This window comes from Aulonocara stuartgranti (assembly GCF_965226115.1).
Source record: "Aulonocara stuartgranti genome assembly, chromosome: 4".
In the NCBI taxonomy this organism is placed as follows: Eukaryota; Metazoa; Chordata; class Actinopteri; order Cichliformes; family Cichlidae; genus Aulonocara; species Aulonocara stuartgranti.
Window position 1 is genome coordinate 20,852,559 of NC_138942.1, and position 17,623 is coordinate 20,870,181.

The 17,623-nt window shown below is 41.1% G+C and overlaps 1 pseudogene across 1 annotated transcript; it reads right to left on the bottom strand.

Annotated features, from left to right (window-relative positions):
- Positions 1-1,168: 1,168 nt before the first annotated feature.
- On the bottom strand, positions 1,169-6,412 carry LOC309704467 (sterile alpha motif domain-containing protein 3-like; annotated as a pseudogene). Its single transcript has 5 exons — positions 5,330-6,412; positions 4,656-4,862; positions 4,251-4,391; positions 4,056-4,135; positions 1,169-3,951 (listed from the first exon to the last, which is right to left on the bottom strand). The product of its transcript is annotated as a sterile alpha motif domain-containing protein 3-like (transcript).
- Positions 6,413-17,623: the final 11,211 nt, after the last annotated feature.

Consider the following 17,623-nt stretch of genomic DNA (forward strand, 5'->3'; position numbering starts at 1 on the left):
AAAATAACACCAAATAAATATATTTACAAATGATAGCAACATCAATGGAATAAAACCATGAACACCAGCAGAAGGAGAAAGAGGCCTGTATCTACATTATTACTCTGGCAGCTCTCAGTCTCCATACAGACAGGACACGTTGCAGCGTAATTGCAGACAGGTGCGTGGGCCTGAGCTCCGCCCAGGCAGAATGACGAGTGGAAGAAAGCAGCAACACAATAAACATATGTAACCTTGCGGAGCCGGCCGGGCAGACATCGAGACCGTGACAGAGTGCAAAACTTTTATACTTGACAACACACACAAAAACCCCCACACACAACAAAAATCAGAATTTTTGTGATTTGGATTTTTATTTAAAGGTGAAACCTTTTTTCTTTTCTTTTTTTTGCCAGATTCGACATTTTGATTAATTTCATTGAAGTATACTTTAGTTTTTTTGTTTTACTTTGATGCTATAATAGATGTTTAGAAAATTCAGTTATATTTAAGATTATATAGCATCATGGCAAAACAACAGTCTCCTCAAGCTGCTTTATACTGTAAGGTGAAAACACTACAGAAAAAGCCAGAAAACCCCAACAATCCAATGATCCCCTTTGAGCAAGCACTGGGCGACAGTGGGGAGGAAAAACTCCCTTTAGGAAGAAACCTCCGGCAGAACCAGGCTCAAGAAGGGGCGGCCATCTGCTGCGACCGGTTGGGGGTGATGGAAAGAGAATAGAGGGAGACAAGATGAAGTATACTTCTAATGGCCTATTCCAATTGGTGGTAATACATCATAAGAATTGAGGAAAGGTGGTGTTGATGGAGACTCTGGGGAAGGCCTAGTCAAGCTCAGTTTTAAGCTTTTCAACTTCATCAATCATTCACACTCAGAAATTAAAGTACAGAAATGTACCTATAGGGGTACAATGGCTTGTCACTGGGGTGGTACCCTCTAAGGTACCGTTCTGTACCCTAAACTGTGGGTACTGATTTGTACCCTTGTAATTTGTACCTTTTACATGTCAAACCTGTACTTTAAAGGGCAAAGTTGTACCCTTAGTATAAAGTACAAAAAAGAACCCTTAAAAGGAGTACAAAAATGTCTTTCTAAAGGTTCAGTATCTAAACACAGATTTCCTACATTTTTCCTCTCAAGATTTGAAAAATTGAAGATACAAAGTCAAAAATACTTGTCACATTTATTACCTTCTTAAATACATTGCTTAACTGTTACATACAAACTGTTATCAACAGAGTATGTGTCATAAGCTGCAACATCAATTTCCTGTCCAGGTTTTAGCAACGTCCATTCACTATCAACTCTAACACTGTATGAATGAAAATGGTTGTCATATAACAGAGGAATGAGAATTTTTCCACAAAAGACCCACATTGTGTCAATATTAAATATGTACTTAATTTGCCAGAACAGAGGAATCTTCTCTGAATGCAGTACATCAATGACAAACACATCTCTTACACAGTATTTGACACTGTTCACAATTACTTCTGACACACGCTGGAAAGCTTTCTTAGCACTATCAACTTCAGAAAAGCCACAATAGACTGTCAGTGCTTGTTGCAGTTCCAGTGGTAATGACAAAAATGGTGTAGTCACACTTTTTCCAAAAACATTTTCAAATTCACCAAGTAAACTTTTGTTAGAAAACTCCCAGCACTGTCTGAACTGATGTCTGTTGCTCAAAGTTGTAGCAATGTTCATAAAATTTCTACAATTGCGGGACAACGTTTTGAAATACTGGTGCTTACTTTCAAATCTCATACACCATAACAAACGTAGAGGGCCGAACATTTCAATCAGTCTTGCATAGTGGATTAAATAATGACACTTTGGTGTAATTACATCCCCAAATACACTTTTCAGTTTTGTGAGAAACTCATGGACAAGCAACTTCAACAATAAAATATTCTCTTTTCGCACTTTTTTAGCCATTACAATCTCTGTTATTTCACGACATAGAAGAAAAACATGCCAATATTTACAATTAGGTGGCACACGGTCTGCCATCAGAAATGGCAGCAATCTGAACAGGCACCACTTTTGAGATGCTGATCCAACAATACCAACACTCTGTAGTCTTTCTGATAACTGTACTGGTTTGTTTGTTTTGTCATTCTGACCAATGGGCATTTTTTGCAATTCTTCATTGATCTCTCTAATTGTAATATGCTTCTCAGTGTGGGCTTTACAAATCACTAGTTTCATAACTAGAGGAACTACACCTTCCAACAGATCATGCATTACATCAGGTGGTAAAGCTTGTGTAACACTGAAATAACTCAGTCTGTCAAAAGGACATGAACTATTTACACCATATATTGTTTTATCATCCGGAAATTCTTGGATTCGTGCAAGATGATACTGGTGAACCTCTGATGTTCTTAAAACAAAGCTTTCTTCCTCAAAGGATTGTTTCATATCTTCATAAGAAGCCATGCAATACCGACAAATTCTACCAGTGTTAAATGACATAGAAAAACCACCAATCATGTGAGCTGATAAATTATCACAAGATAAAGTTGCAAGAGCAGCATGAATAGTGTGTTCAGTTTTATCAATGGTAAAAGTAAAGCCATCAGTGGAAAGTTTTTCCAAATCATCAAGCAAAGGTTTAAGGATAACATGCCAACCACACCGCTTAACGAAAGAATAGCGTACCAATAACGCTAGATGAATGTGCCTCTGCTGAGAAGTGTACCTTTTGTCCAAATTGCCTACAGTGTAATAAAATGCACTAAGTTTGTGTTTGGATCATTTAGATCCTAGAGGATTAAGTACTTCAAATTCATCCTCATAAAAATGGAGTCGCAGTGCATTTGGGTTATCCTTGAAGAATTGATGATGTCTGAAGATTTCTCCATCAGAGTAATCTGTTAGAAATTCATCAGTTTCCGAATTGCCACTTGAAAAAATGTGATCTTTTATGTCTTCATGAGAAAGATAATTTTTTAGCACCTTATCAACAGGCACATATGAATACGAGCTAACTGTATGACCCACAGAGTCTCTTAATTTGCAATGAACAGGCTCTGTCATGTTGATCTTTGATTTGCAATGTTCTTTGACTAAATAAGGAGATCGAATAGCTGTTGAAGCCTTCTCAAAAAATTCATTTGAATGCAGGACATTTTTAACCTCTGGACACAAAGACACGTCAAGACCCATTTTCTCTAAATGATATGCTATAAAAGCATCGTAGTTCTCCTTGAAAAAACACATCAGAAAATTTACGTCTTCCACAATTTCTTCCTGAACAGAGACCGGTAAAGAATTTTTCTCTCTGCACTTAAGAATGAACTTGAAAAGATTGTCTCTGAAATTTATCAAAAATTCATCCCAGGATGGAGGGGTTTCAATATTTTCAGTTATGTCATTTGCAAATTCATTTGGGTGTGGACTGACTACCTCCTGCTCATTTTCATCTAAGTCTTTATGGGGACACAACACTTGCTCTCTGTGTTTCCTATACACATGTCGTCTGAAAGATTCATATTTTTTGAAGGAAGAACAGCAGTCACTGAGTCCACAGGTTATATCAAAATTGGCATCATGGGAATGAATAAGTCCTATGTGCTGAATAAGCTTTGTCAAACTAAAGGTTCTTCTGCCACATTTGGAGCACTGATATGGCTGAGGCATGGTGGTCAATACAGAAGATTTATTTGTCTGGTGACTGTGATTGGCAGAGGCCGGTCCTCACCCTCATCTATTTTCACAATGTACTTTTGGAGAAAAATCAGGGTGTTCTTCAGATGTTTTGGATAAGCAAGGTTGAAGACAAAATACAAGCAGAAATAAGAGATGATTCCTTCAAAAATACACGAGCTTCTGCACACTTCACTGCCATCCAACTTCACAATGTTTGGAGCGCTTCTGGAGAACACTGGTTTCCAGTCTTCATGAAGTAGCTGAACAGTTGGATAGGGGGTTTTCGGATGAACCTTTGAAGTCAAAAGAGAAGGTAGAGGAAAGCAATATCTTAGTCTCTTAACAAAAGATACATTTGTTTTCCTTTTATATAGACTAAATATTTTAATACACACACCTCTCCAAGTATGACAAAGAGATCCAGTTTCTCCTTGAAGACGTATGGCAGGAATAAAAGTGCAGCCCTTGTGTCAAGATCTGCCAAAAAAACAACAAAACACAAGATCACCCATGCATTTTATCTGGCATTTCCAGTTACCTATAAAAATTATATAAAATGGAAGCCTTGAAGTTAAAAAAAAAAAGCAAATACCTGGTAGGTCATCAGTGAGAGCCTCCTCTCTTGCATCAAGGTAGAGCTGGTAGAGTGGGGTTTTCCCTCGTGTAAGGCCAATCACCTTCGCTGGCTTACATTACCCGTTGTTGGTTGGATCCACCTGAGTTCGTTGCACAGCTACAAGTAAAAAATTCATTTTCAGTACAAAATAACAGTGTATGAAAATGAAATAATCTAAAGTTGATATTAATTATGTATGGTGCTGCATAATTATTTTTTTTATAGAATTTAACAACAATACTGTAAGAAGTTACATGAACATACAAAAAAAGGAAAGAGGGACAGATGAAGAAAGCAAGGTCAAGGGCAAATAAAATATACTACTATAAACATGTTAAATGTGACAGCTATTTCCAAGTTCAATTCAGCTTTCTGACTTACACCAGTAGGCATCCCTAAGAAGGGGTACTTCTTCAACACATCTTCCACAGGCATACCATTTGCAATTTCTTTCTGCCGCCAAGCAAACGTTTGCTGCATACGGTTATGAACCACCATGGTATCTGGTTGCATCTTCTGATATTGGCACTGTATGACCTTTAAGTGGGCGTCTATGGATAATAAATCCTCTCCTTGGACGCATGGTCCCTTGAAAGAAAGCAAGAGTGAGAAGAGAAAGTCAAAACAGATTAGAAACCCAACATAAGACTAAATATACAATTAGAGCTGACACGATCTGTGCATCACAAAGAACTCGTATCGGTTAAAGTTAACCGATACCATGAACCAATATTTAAAATATGGAAACTCTGAAATAATTTCACATAAAATCTTAATTGTTAACTTGAAATTTTAGTTTTGGAGTCATATTTAAAATGGGTTTTTTTTGTTTTTGTTTTTTAAATCTAGTTCACCCTCTTTTAGCGCCTTCCAATTAATAATTTTTTGTGAGGTAGAAGTATTAGCACTGGTACTTTGTATTAGCAAGTGCTCTAATCCAAGTATTGGTATTGTTTCGGTTTGAAAAAAGGTACAGTTGCATCCCTAATCCTTAGTTTTAGATGTAATAACAGAGGCAAGAACATTTTATAGCTCAAGGTGTCCCTCACACCAACCTGACAAACATTTCTCTGACTTGTTCGTTGACATTTATTAGGCTGCCCTCTCCTCGTAGAACCAAACTTCTCCTTACAACGCCTCACTGCCTCACTGTCGACTAGTGGTGCCCGCTCTGATTTGAATTTACGTCTCAAAGACATATGCCATGTGTGCTTGTTGAACAGAAACATAAGTTACTGTAAAAACAATCTACACAAAATACACCCAACAAAGAATCAGTAAACATATGTTACAGAGTATAGCATGGTGGAAAAGGATGGAGAGAATCCCCCACTAAGCTTTTGGGTTGGCATTTCTTTAGATTTTGTTTTGTATTAATTGCATGCTTTGGTGTTTTTTTGTGTTTGATGTGAGGTGTGGGCCACACCCATGTGGGAGTGGAGATTCTACTCTAGTCCAGCTGCCAGCTATTTGGAGTTGAATACAGGGAGCAGCTGATTGGGGAGGATTGGAGCCCTTCTCTATAAAGGGGAGAGGAAACAGGAAGTAGGGGTTGTCGTTGTTTTTTTTAGTAGGACACTGGTGAAGCAGGGAAGCCTCGAAGATCCAGGATGAAGTGTGCACATTTTAATGGAAAAGATTTTTAACCTGGCCTGGTTTTGCTTTTAAAATAAACTGAGGATGTTGGAGGGAGGACTCATTCTTATTGGGATGTGAGTGGATGTGCTGGAAGGCAGGAAAACAAACACTGGACTGGAGACTCTCTGTGCCCCTGACAAGGAAACTGGACCAGTTTTGGGGAAGTTCCAGCTCCCAGGATGTGATCTGGAGACCCAGCCTCGAACGAAGTCAGGCCTGAAAAGGCTAACAACCCTGACCGCGGTGGCTTTGGGCCTTGGATTCCTGGCCAGAGTTGTGTCTTCAGCCAGTAGTTTTACCCGGAGAAAGAACAAATAAATCTTGTGTAACCCATTACAGTGTGCGTGTGGTGGTTCGTTACTGGTCAATATTAGAGCTACTACTTTCTTGTACGGAGGCCATTTTGGGCCTTACGTAACACATACTTCATACAAACCTACTGAGAGGCTACAGATTGTCTTACTAACAAAACAAGATCGAAAAAAGCTTCACTTTTACTTTGTAATCTTGAAGGAACCTTATGCTAATTTTAAATTTAACTTACATAACCATTTCCCTCATGATCCTTGAGGAAAGGATACTTCGTTACCAGCGTCTTCACAGCTTGCACATATTCAGAATTTGTGGGATACCTGTAATATCAGAAGAAACAGAAGTGTTAGAGCAACTGCTGACAAACAAACTTTATCAAGTGTTAGTTATTGTTTCTTAGTAATGTAGCGTTTATTTTCAATATGACAGATTCAGCTTTTTCTAAAGCAACAAGCTAACATTACCCTGATTAACTTACATAGTATACTGTGCCACAGCTTCATATAGAACTCTGATTATTGTGTGTCTGTCCCTTGGATTTTTATGGCACGGTTCTTTGTTGTCCAGTTTTAGTTGCAGATTTTTGGGAAATCTTGGAATTTCAAAAGAGGCTGGCAGTCTCAAAGTATTTTCATTGCTGTGAAAACAGTTAAGTGTTTGTTTTTATTGCATGAATTGAAGTATAAAACACTACAGTAACAATACATATGGTAGAAACAATGATCATATTAACTAAATCCTAAAAGTGCATAACGGCCAACATGTATGCTTCAGACATACTAACTTCATTATAAATAAGAAAATACCTTATTGAAGTTGACGAAGTAGATGGTTGCCAGTCTTCTGGAGAGACAGTCTGTAGAGTCAGACTGACTGAAGATTCCTTCATCCTTGACACAAACTGGTTGAATTTAACCTGCTTTTTGAAGGATCCTTGGAAAAGGTATGCAACCATAGTCTCAGTAAGACCGCAGTCAACTGTGTCACCATCAACCTCATTGTCTGCAAGATAAATGGTAGTACAAACTCTAAATTCAATGTAAGGATATTTATCACCACATTTTTACATGGGTAAAAACCGTATATCACACACATTAAAACCTTTTGTACAACTTCTTTCAGTTCAAAGAAATATTCATTTAAAAAAAATCAGTAAATTAAATAAAATAAACCAAATCTTTAGAGTGAATCCTCTCGATATGCAAAGTTTTCATTTTTAAATTTAGATGTTTGTTTGGGACTACTGGACACAGGAGAGCAGAGTCTGAGCATGCTTTTGTGCCCTTTCAAGTTTGGAAGAAAAAAAAGACTAGAATGCTGTAATGTGTTAATATTCACTACTAAGGTGACTCCTTTCTCCAGATTTCCGACAGTTTCTGCCGTCTGTTCTTTCAGACCGATTACTTATAGTGATAACACCGTATTACAAGCTCAGATTACATGCTGAAAAAGTTCCCACATTGCTTAAAACGCGACTATCAAACCCCAGCTGCGACACCCTTGTTATATTTTAAACAAGTGCGGCGTCAAGATATTTCCTTTAAACGTTATTATCAGCTGCCCATGTGTGTTAATGGCCTTGGAATGGATGTAAAAACGTGATTTTATTAAACCATTAATACACTAACGGTAAACTGCATTCAGCTACCAGGGAATCAAATTTCGCGCCGGTGTTCCAGATCTACTGGCGTTTAGATCAACTGGCGTTGGTCGAACAGATGTGTGGCAGTCTTGCGTTTCAGGAGCTGCTACCGACAAACCAGCAAAAAAACGCCAAATGTGTCATCTGTGACACTTGTGAGGTTATCTCAAACACACTCCGTCAGTCTTGATGCTGTTGAACAACAAAATGTTTAAAATGTGGCGAGTTTATCTGGTGATATCCTCATGCGCGACGCGATCGCGAAAACAGCAAACAAGTAACACCACGCCGATGTTGTTCACAGGACAGCAAGAGTAAACGATCGGGAGACTCTTGTCGTCGTTATCGTTCCGCTCGCACGTTTTATTTCTCCGGTTTCAGCGTTTTTGCTTCACAACTAAAGCGAGCAGTTTACTTTGTGCACTAACATGGAGTCGAGTCAACCAGCGCCACCTCTGGCCAAGTGCCACAGCCTACAGCCAGATCAACCTGTGACACACATCTGCACCACGTTTGAATTCGTGTCATGCACATTTGTACCTTTCAATTGTGTCTGTTTGTGCGTCATGCAAATAAACCTTTGAAATGAATGAAATGATATCATATATTCCTTATTGGCCTACATTTGTACAAAATTCCAAATTATATACACAAAGTCATAGACATCACCACTCCAATTGGTCATCATGATTTTGATATTCTCTTTTTCCATAACAATGAAATACGCCTTGGACAAATATGACACATCAATATTTCATTAGTGTTGTCACATCACATCCTGTAAGCATCATCTGCCTGTGTCCTTTCCCTGGAAATGAATATTTCCAGCCAATATTGGCAATCCATCAACATGGCTGGAGAGTTGGTAGTTATATACAGTCTGTATAAGTGTGGTTAATCTAATGAAGATTTGTAAGGAGACGGCAGTTACTGTGAATTCACAGCAGTTACACAGTGATTAGTAATAAACAGTCAGTGAGTGTGAGTGGATATGACTGTTCCCACCACTAACACATGGCCCTACGCTGTGTTCACTGCATCATTCCATGTTTGGCACTGATCACCACCTGCACTCATGTATATATCTATCTATCTACTTAGCACTTTTAATTCTTATTTTTATTTTCATGTCTATTTAAGCTTAATTTATAACAGTATGTTTGCACTGAAGCACCGCAGCAATTTCCTAATATCCTAACTCCTAACTAGAAGGGGGAATTATGTTAAAATGCTCTTCATAGACTACAGCTCTGCATTTAACACCATAATTCCCTCCACACTCACCACCAAGCTGGAGCATCTGGGACTCAGCTCATCTATGTGTCAGTGGATCTCCAACTTCCTAACTGGCAGACCACAGGCAGTAAGGATGGGCGGACATGTCTCAGCCTCCACCACTCTCAGCACTGGAGCCCCCCAGGGGTGTGTTCTGAGCCCCCTGCTGTACTCTTTGTACACATATGACTGTGTGGCCACTACCAGCTCCACCACCATCATCAAGTTTGCTGACGACACCGTCGTGGTGGGCCTGATCTCTGATAACAACGAGACGGCCTACCTGAAGGAGATTAGGAATCTGGAAAACTGGTGCCAGTGGAGAGAGTGGACAGCTTCAAATACCTCGGAGTTCACATCACGCAGGACCTGTCATGGTCCTGTCACATCAACACCGTGGTGAAAAAGGCCCGACAGCGTCTCTACCACCTCAGACGCTTGAGAGACTTCCAACTGCCCTCCAAGGTGCTCAGGAACTTTTACTCGTGCACCATAGAGAGCATCCTGGCGGGAAACATCTTAACCTGGTTCGGGAACAGCACCATGCAGGACAGACGAGCTCTACAGAGGGTTGTGCGGTCAGCTGAGCGCACCATCCGCTCCGAGCTCCCTGACCTGCACTCAATCTACAGCAGGCGGTGCTGGACCAAGGCCAGGAAGATCGTGAAGGACCTCAGCCATCCCAACAACAGACTGTTCTCTCTGTTGAGGTCAGGAAAGCGATTCCGCTCCCTGAAGACCAACACAGAGAGACTGAGGAGGAGCTTCTTCCCGCAGGCGATACGGTCTCTCAATCACACCACCACACAGTACTGACCCACACATATGGTTCTTACACACACACTGGACTTTCTGGACATTGTTTTTGCACAACACTGGTCACTATATTCTTCATTTCCGGTTAATACTTGTACAGCTGCTGTTATTGTGTATATATTTATTTATATTTAGATTTCTTCATACATTCTTATATAGTTCTATATTGTGTATTTTGTTGTACAGTTATTTCATTTTTAACCTTAATTTATATTTTATTCCTTCCTAGTTAAATTTACCCTTTTTAATTTTTCATATTTATTTCCTATCTTATTCATAGCCTTTTCCTTTTTTGTTCTCTTTAGGTCACGAGCAGTTGTCCAAGCATTTCACTACATATCGTACTGTGTATGACTGTGTACGTGACAAATAAAATTTGAATTTGAATTTGAATTTTTGAATTTAATGTTGTAAACCCGCTCAACATTTGGCAATAAAACCCATTCTGATTCTGATTCTGATATAAGAAAGTCAGTGACTCAGGTGTGTCGCTTGCTTTGTCATCTGTTTGTGAGACTGTAGGAGACGTAGAAATCTTTTGTTTTAAATCTTAGTTAGGAAGGTTCCTGTTTGAAAACAAGCACTTTTTGTGAGAAATGCAAGAAGTACATCTGCAGAAAGCACACCGTTACATTCTGTCCATCATGTGGACAAAATCGAAAATGTTGAGCATTGAAAAACTGAGAACGTTGGGCAAGTTCAAAAGAAATGTGTTTGTAAGAACGAAAAACCAAATTGTTCCTAAAATAGTTATGGAAAGTCTAACTGTTGTATGTCTGTGTTCTACATGTTTATCTAATCGAAAATAAAGGTGCTATTGTTTTATTGCAGTTTTTGGATAATTCTGAGTGGATTTACACAGTACGGGTCAAAATGACCCGCAACAAAATGTCATTTTTTTGTTCTTCAACATAATACAAGGGTTCATTTCCAAAACTTGCTTATGATCTTCAATTTGTAGCAGATCCACTATCACACAGCAGCTGGAGCAGTTTCAAATGGGGGTCAGTCCACTGCTGCCACCTGTGGCCAAGTGCCACAGCCTACTACTAGATTAACTTGTGACACATCTGCACCTGCTGCTATGATCACAGTGAGTAGAGGCTGAGTGGCTGCACTTACCCCGGGTACATCCAAATCTACCCACAAACATGTTGAAAGATGCAATGGCAGCAATGTGGATTGTCAACACTAAAAACAATCAGTAAGCAAAGACAACAGGGATCAATTTTTACTGTTTATTTAATACCCACAACATTTGTAGTCGCCTTCGGCACAGGGAAAGTCCACACACACTGTGTGGTACCACTTTCCACAGAAGGTGCAATCTGCAAGATTGAATGAGATTGTCAGAGTCATTGTCTGACTGTTTATTACTAATCACCTGCTGTACATTCACAGTAACTGCCATCTCCTTACAAATGTTTATTAGATTAACCACACTGTATATAACAACCAACTCTAAAATGTTTGTTCGCAGAGAAAAGACACAGACAGACTACGCTAACGACATGTGATGTTACAACACTAGTGAAATATTAGTGTCATTTCATTCTTTTCAAAGGTTTATTTGCATGACGCACAAACAGACACAGTTGAAAGGTACAAATGTGCATGACACGAATTCAAACGTGGTGCAGATGTGTGTCACAGGTTGATCTGGCTGTAGGCTGTGGCACTTGGCCAGAGGTGGCGCTGGTTGACTCGACTCCATGTTAGTGCACAAAGTAAACTGCTCGCTGTAGTTGTGAAGCAAAAACGCTGAAATCGGAGAAATAAACCGTGCGAGCGGAACGATAACGACGACAAGAGTCTCCCGATCGTTTACTCTTGCTGTCCTGTGAACAACATCGGCGTGGTGTTAATTGTTTGCTGTTTTCGCGATCGCGTCGCGAATGAGGATATCACCAGATAAACTCGCCACATTTTAAACATTTTGTTGTTCAACAGCATCAAGACTGACGGAGTGTGTTTGAGATAACCTCACAAGTGTCACAGATGACACATTTGGCGTTTTTTTGCTGGTTTGTCGGTAGCAGCTCCTGAAACGCAAGACTGCCACACATCTGTTCGACCAACGCCAGTTGATCTAAACGCCAGTAGATCTGGAACACCGCCAGTCCGAGTGTCAGGTGAACTGAACTTCAGGTAAGAAGTTATGACCTGCAGTCTATCTGGGTCAGATATAAACCAAGTTTAGGTGGAGTTTATTTTCGTTGTGCTGACTTTTTACCCTCAGTTGCAATAACTAGTACTGGTTCTAGCCAGCTTGACAGAGTTTATATACAGCTGGGTGGGTGCTATGACGTTACTGATAGTGAACTTTATTTTATTCATAAGGTTAGTTAGTAGAGTTGCCAACGGCTCTTTAAAAAAATGGAATGGTCCCTCATTCAGAGAAAATATTACACGTTTCGTATTGAGCTGAGAAGGAACACAGTTTGTCCCGGACTTTCGCTATAATGAAAAAAAGACACAAAGCTGGAGTTATTCTGTCGTTACGCTGCACAGCTGCCTCTTCTCCTCTCATCCTCTCCCCTGCCTCTCCTGTTGCTACTTCAATCATGAAACTGATCAATGATCAGCTGATTGGCTTTTCTCCCTTGTTTATTTATCGCCCACTTTGCGCCAGAAAGAGGAAACCAGCAGATGTCGCGCTAAACAACAGCAGCACATTTAAGCTTGATCAGCTGTTGTTAGAATTTATTTGATATTACTTTCTAGTATCAGCTGATGTTTGCTGGAGTCACAGCTGTAAAAGCTGCTGGTCATGATATCGGTTTGGATATGTGGTGAGAGGGAAACATGAAGATGAAACCAGGAGATGTCCTTACTGAATCATCAGAGCTGAACAGGTGATGGAGAAACAGGTTTACCTTTTAGTTCACATGAATGAGTTGAAGGGAAGTTATGAACTGTTTCTGAGACACAAATAACACCAGGATCCTTTTTTATGTAGCTGACAGCTGGCAACTGTGCAGGGGTGGATCTAGGAAAGTTTTGCCAGGGGGCCAGGTAGGGCATTAACAGGGAAAGGTGGGGCACAAAGAAATACTTTTCTTTCTTATTCTCATTTAAAATATCTAGCTTTTATTAAATAATTATCTAAATCTTACAACCAAAGTTTTTATCTGACGTAAAATGTATAGAAATCATACATATACCAACAAGACAGTGTACATCACTGTCACAACAGCATTTGTTTTCAGTCAAAGTCTTTATGGCTTTAATACCTGGTGGGCCGGTCTCTAGTCAAAATGCCTGATTTTCTGTCCCAGTCCAGCCCTGCAGGTTAATACTGGCAGTGTCACCATGCCAGCTGACTGTATTTCATCATCAGCCAGTGTTGTTCTTGATCAATATTACCAAAGTTTACCATAAGGCAGCATAGAAAGTATTTACTTGCTTTCAGGTTTTATTCAAATGTTAGTCTTTTCAGTTGTTTCCCCACTTTTTTCCTGTTTCAAAATCAAACACCAGTTTGTGAGAAGATTATCTTCTTTTTTTTAATAGGCATTGGTTTTGCATTGGCATTGGCTAATTTGTCAATTCTTTGTTACAAATGTTCGTATTTTAATATTCAAAAATGTTTTTGCCCAAAACATATGTGCACTATATGTCAGTAAAAATATTATGCAAATATTGCTGTCCTTGAATGCTGAGTAAACACTGACAAAGCACTGATTGTATCTCTTGTACTTTATCAACGCAGTATCTAAAAACTTTGCACCATAGTGGTTAAAATCTCATTCTAATAAGAATTAAAAGCGCATTCGGTTATTAGGTTTATAGGATTATTGAATTATGGTTAACGGTTGGTAGATTTTTTTTTTTAAAACATTATCTGCCAATTACATCTGCCACCCTTCTCCAAATCTGTGCCCCTACCTGGCCCCCCAACAAAAATTTTCTAGACACGCCACTGGGTCCGGGTGGATCTCCACCAGCAGCTCAGCAGGCGAATCCGAAAACTGACACTGACGGCCAAACTCGCAGCGGTGCTTGGAGTAAGCATAAGTGGACCTGGACCTCACCGGACCTGGAGTACCTGATGATTAAGTGCCGGCCATTCTGGCTACCGAGGGAATTTACAGCAGTGATTATTACGGCTGTTTACATTCCCCCACAAGCCGACACTGACCGAGCACTCAGGGAACTGTACAGCGCGATCAGCAGTGAGGAAACCGCACACCCAGAGGCAGCGTTTATCACAGCCGGAGACTTTAATAAGGGAAACCTGAAGAAAGTCTCACCCAAACTCCACCAACACATCCATTTTAACACTCGTGGAGACCGGCTACTCGACCACTGCTACATCTCTTTCCGGGATGCGTACAAAGCCCTCCCCCGCACCCCATTCGGCCAATCAGATCACCGCTCCATCCTGCTCCTGCCCGCCTACAGGCAGAAGCTGAAACAGGAAGCTCCAACCCGGAGGGCGGTGCTGTTTTGATCACGCGGACTGGGAAATGTTTCACGTGGCTGCTAGGGACATTGACGAGTACACAGACTCAGTCTGCGGATTTATCAGGAAATGCGTGGAAGATGTCGTCCCATCCAGAACAGTTAAATCCTTCCCAAATCAAAAACCCTGGATTAACGGAGATGTTCGCGCGGCACTGGCGGCACGGAGCACCGCCTTTGCCTCCGCGAACACATCGGACTACAAACACGCACATTACCAACTCCGGAAGACTATCTAAGCAGCCAAACGTGAGTACAGGGACAGGGTGGAGCAACAGTTCGACAACCCTCGGAGTATGTGGCAGGGACTAAACACGATCACAGACTTTAGAGGGAAAACCAGCACACCGCAGACCACGGCCTCTCTGTGTGAGGATCTAAACGTATTCTACGCTAGATTCGACACAGCGAACACCATGAGACCGGACAGTGTGCGCACCGCGGATGACGTCAGTGCGCACACTGTGTCTGAGGAGGATGTGCGGAAGTGCTTCAGGAAGGTGAACGCACGCAAAGCTACTGGTCCGGACGGGATTCCCGGCCGCGTCCTCAAGTCATGCGCGGCTCAGCTGGCTGCAGTGTTCACGCACATCTTCAACCTTTCCCTCTCTCTGTCTGTAGTCCCAGCCTGCTTCAAAATGGCCACCGTCGTCCCTGTACCCAAATCCTCCACCATCTCCTCATTGAACGACTGGCGACCTGTAGCCCTGACCCCCATCGTAAGCAAATGCTTCGGTCACTGGACCCTCTACAGTTCGCATACCGCCACAACAGGTCCACTGATGATGCCATAGCCTTGACACTACACACTGCCCTGTCACACCTGGAGAAGAGAGACACGTATGTGAGAATGCTGTTTGTAGATTACAGCTCAGCATTCAATACCATCGTTCCCTCGAAGCTGGACAGGAAACTGCAGGATCTAGGACTGAGCAGCTCCCTCTGCAGCTGGATCCTTAGCTTCCTGTCTGACAGACGCCAAGTGGTCAGACTGGGCAGCATCACCTCATCCCCCATCACACTGAACACTGGTGCCCCACAGGGGTGTGTACTGAGCCCTCTCCTGTACTCACTCTACACCTACGACTGCACAGCCACTAACAACTCCAACATCATTGTGAAGTTTGCGGACGACACTACAGTGGTGGGTCTTATCACCAATGGTGATGAGACGGCTTACAGGGAGGAGGTCAGCGCCCTGACCCACTGGTGTCAAGACAACCATCTCACACTCAACGTCGCAAAGACAAAGGAGCTGATAGTGGACTTCCGGAGGTGCAGAGAAGTACACACCCCCATCACCATCAACGGCGCTGCTGTGGAGAGAGTGAGCAGCTTCCGGTTCCTTGGTGTACATCTGGCTGAGGATCTTACGTGGTCAGTACACACAAACAAAACAGTGAAGAAGGCGCAGCAGCGCCTCTTCTTTCTCAGGAGACTGAAAAGATTCGGCATGAGCCCCCGCATCCTCAGGACCTTCTATCACTGTGCCATTGAGAGCATCCTCACTGGATGCATCACCACCTGGTATGGCAACAGCACCGCCTACAACTGCAAAGCTCTCCAGCGAGTAGTGCGGTGCTCTGAACGGATAATTGGAGGTGAGCTTCCCTCCCTCCAAGACATCTACAGGAAGCGGTGCCTGAGGAAAGCGGGGAGGATCATCAAGGACTCCAGTCACCCCAGCCATAAACTGTTCAGACTGCTTCCATCAGGAAGGAGGTTCTGCAGCATCCGGTCCCGTACCAGCAGACTGAGAGACAGCTTCTTCCATCAGGCCATCAGACTGCTGAACACTTCATAGACACCTCAGCTTCACTACTGGAACTTTAACATTATGCACTCCATACTGTACAGTAACGCCACTGTTTTGCACATGTCTCAACTCTGTATATTTTTATATATTTTATTTATTGTTGACTCTATTTAATTTGTAAAATATGTGTACACACACACACACACACACACACACACACACACACGTAGAAAAATATTTAGTATACACATCCAGAAATGCATATACTATTATATATTGTACATATATTTATTAGTTTCAGATGTAGCCATTCTTGTATTTTGCTTGTTTACATTATTGTATTTTGCACAACTCTGTTGCTTGTGAAGCTCGCACACAAGAATTTCACTCACATGTGCTGTACCAATGTACCTGCACATGTGATGTGACAATAAAAGTGATTTGATTTGATTTTGATTTGAAATTATTTTTGGAGTGGCACAAATAATTTGTGTGGCATCAAATTTGATGCAGAACAGCTGATTGTTCTGTAAATAGTTTGAAATGTTTATTTAAAAAAACGCCTTGGCTGCATTTTAAGTAAACAGCTGCAAAAAACTTTGTTTGCATAGATCAGTTACTTTTTTGAAGACGTAATTATATAATTAATTGCCCAACATTGGTCATTATATACTGTATTTTGCAGACAGAGAGTTACAGGACTCTCTCCCAGACCACAGACTCATACTCATAATACAAGTCAGAGCTTTTTTTTTTTTTTTTAAAAAAGAAAGTTGCATTTTCAAAATTGGAGTTCAAGTTATTTTTACTTCCAATAGTGTTAACATACTACACAGGTCATGAACAAGATTTTTTTTTGAATTTTTGTTGTAAGTGGGCTAAAGGAGTTAATTAAAAAAAAGTCTAACATAAATTTAAATGTTGTAATTTGATTATTTTAATAAACCATGTAACTTGGATGGATTCAATGCTGACGTGACCACAGTGCACACGCCTGCTGTTGCTCACAGTGGTCCAAGGGACCGCTCAGAGAGTTTGTGTGTTCGCTCAGACACATGAAAAATTAGAGGGAACATTGGACCCAAGCTTCGCCCCCACAACAGGGTCCTCAACCGTCCTGGAAGAAAGTCTAGTGTGGTATTCTACTGATCAACTGAGCATGCCACCTTTCCCAGTTTGTGTCCATAAACCTCTTTGTGTGCTCCCCTGTTGATCTTCTCTCATTCCTACACTGCTCTTTTGATGGTCATGTGATCTGTACACCTAAATACAGCCCAGTTATTGTTGTTGTTCACACCTGACGCCTGGGCTCATAAGTTGTCCTCAATATCTTGCATTTCCATCCCCCGTTTCTGACTCCCTGCCATCTGTCTTCTCCTTGATATTCTTCTATAATGAAACCTGCAATCATTGCAATCACCAATGAGTCAGCTGAATGGCTAGCTT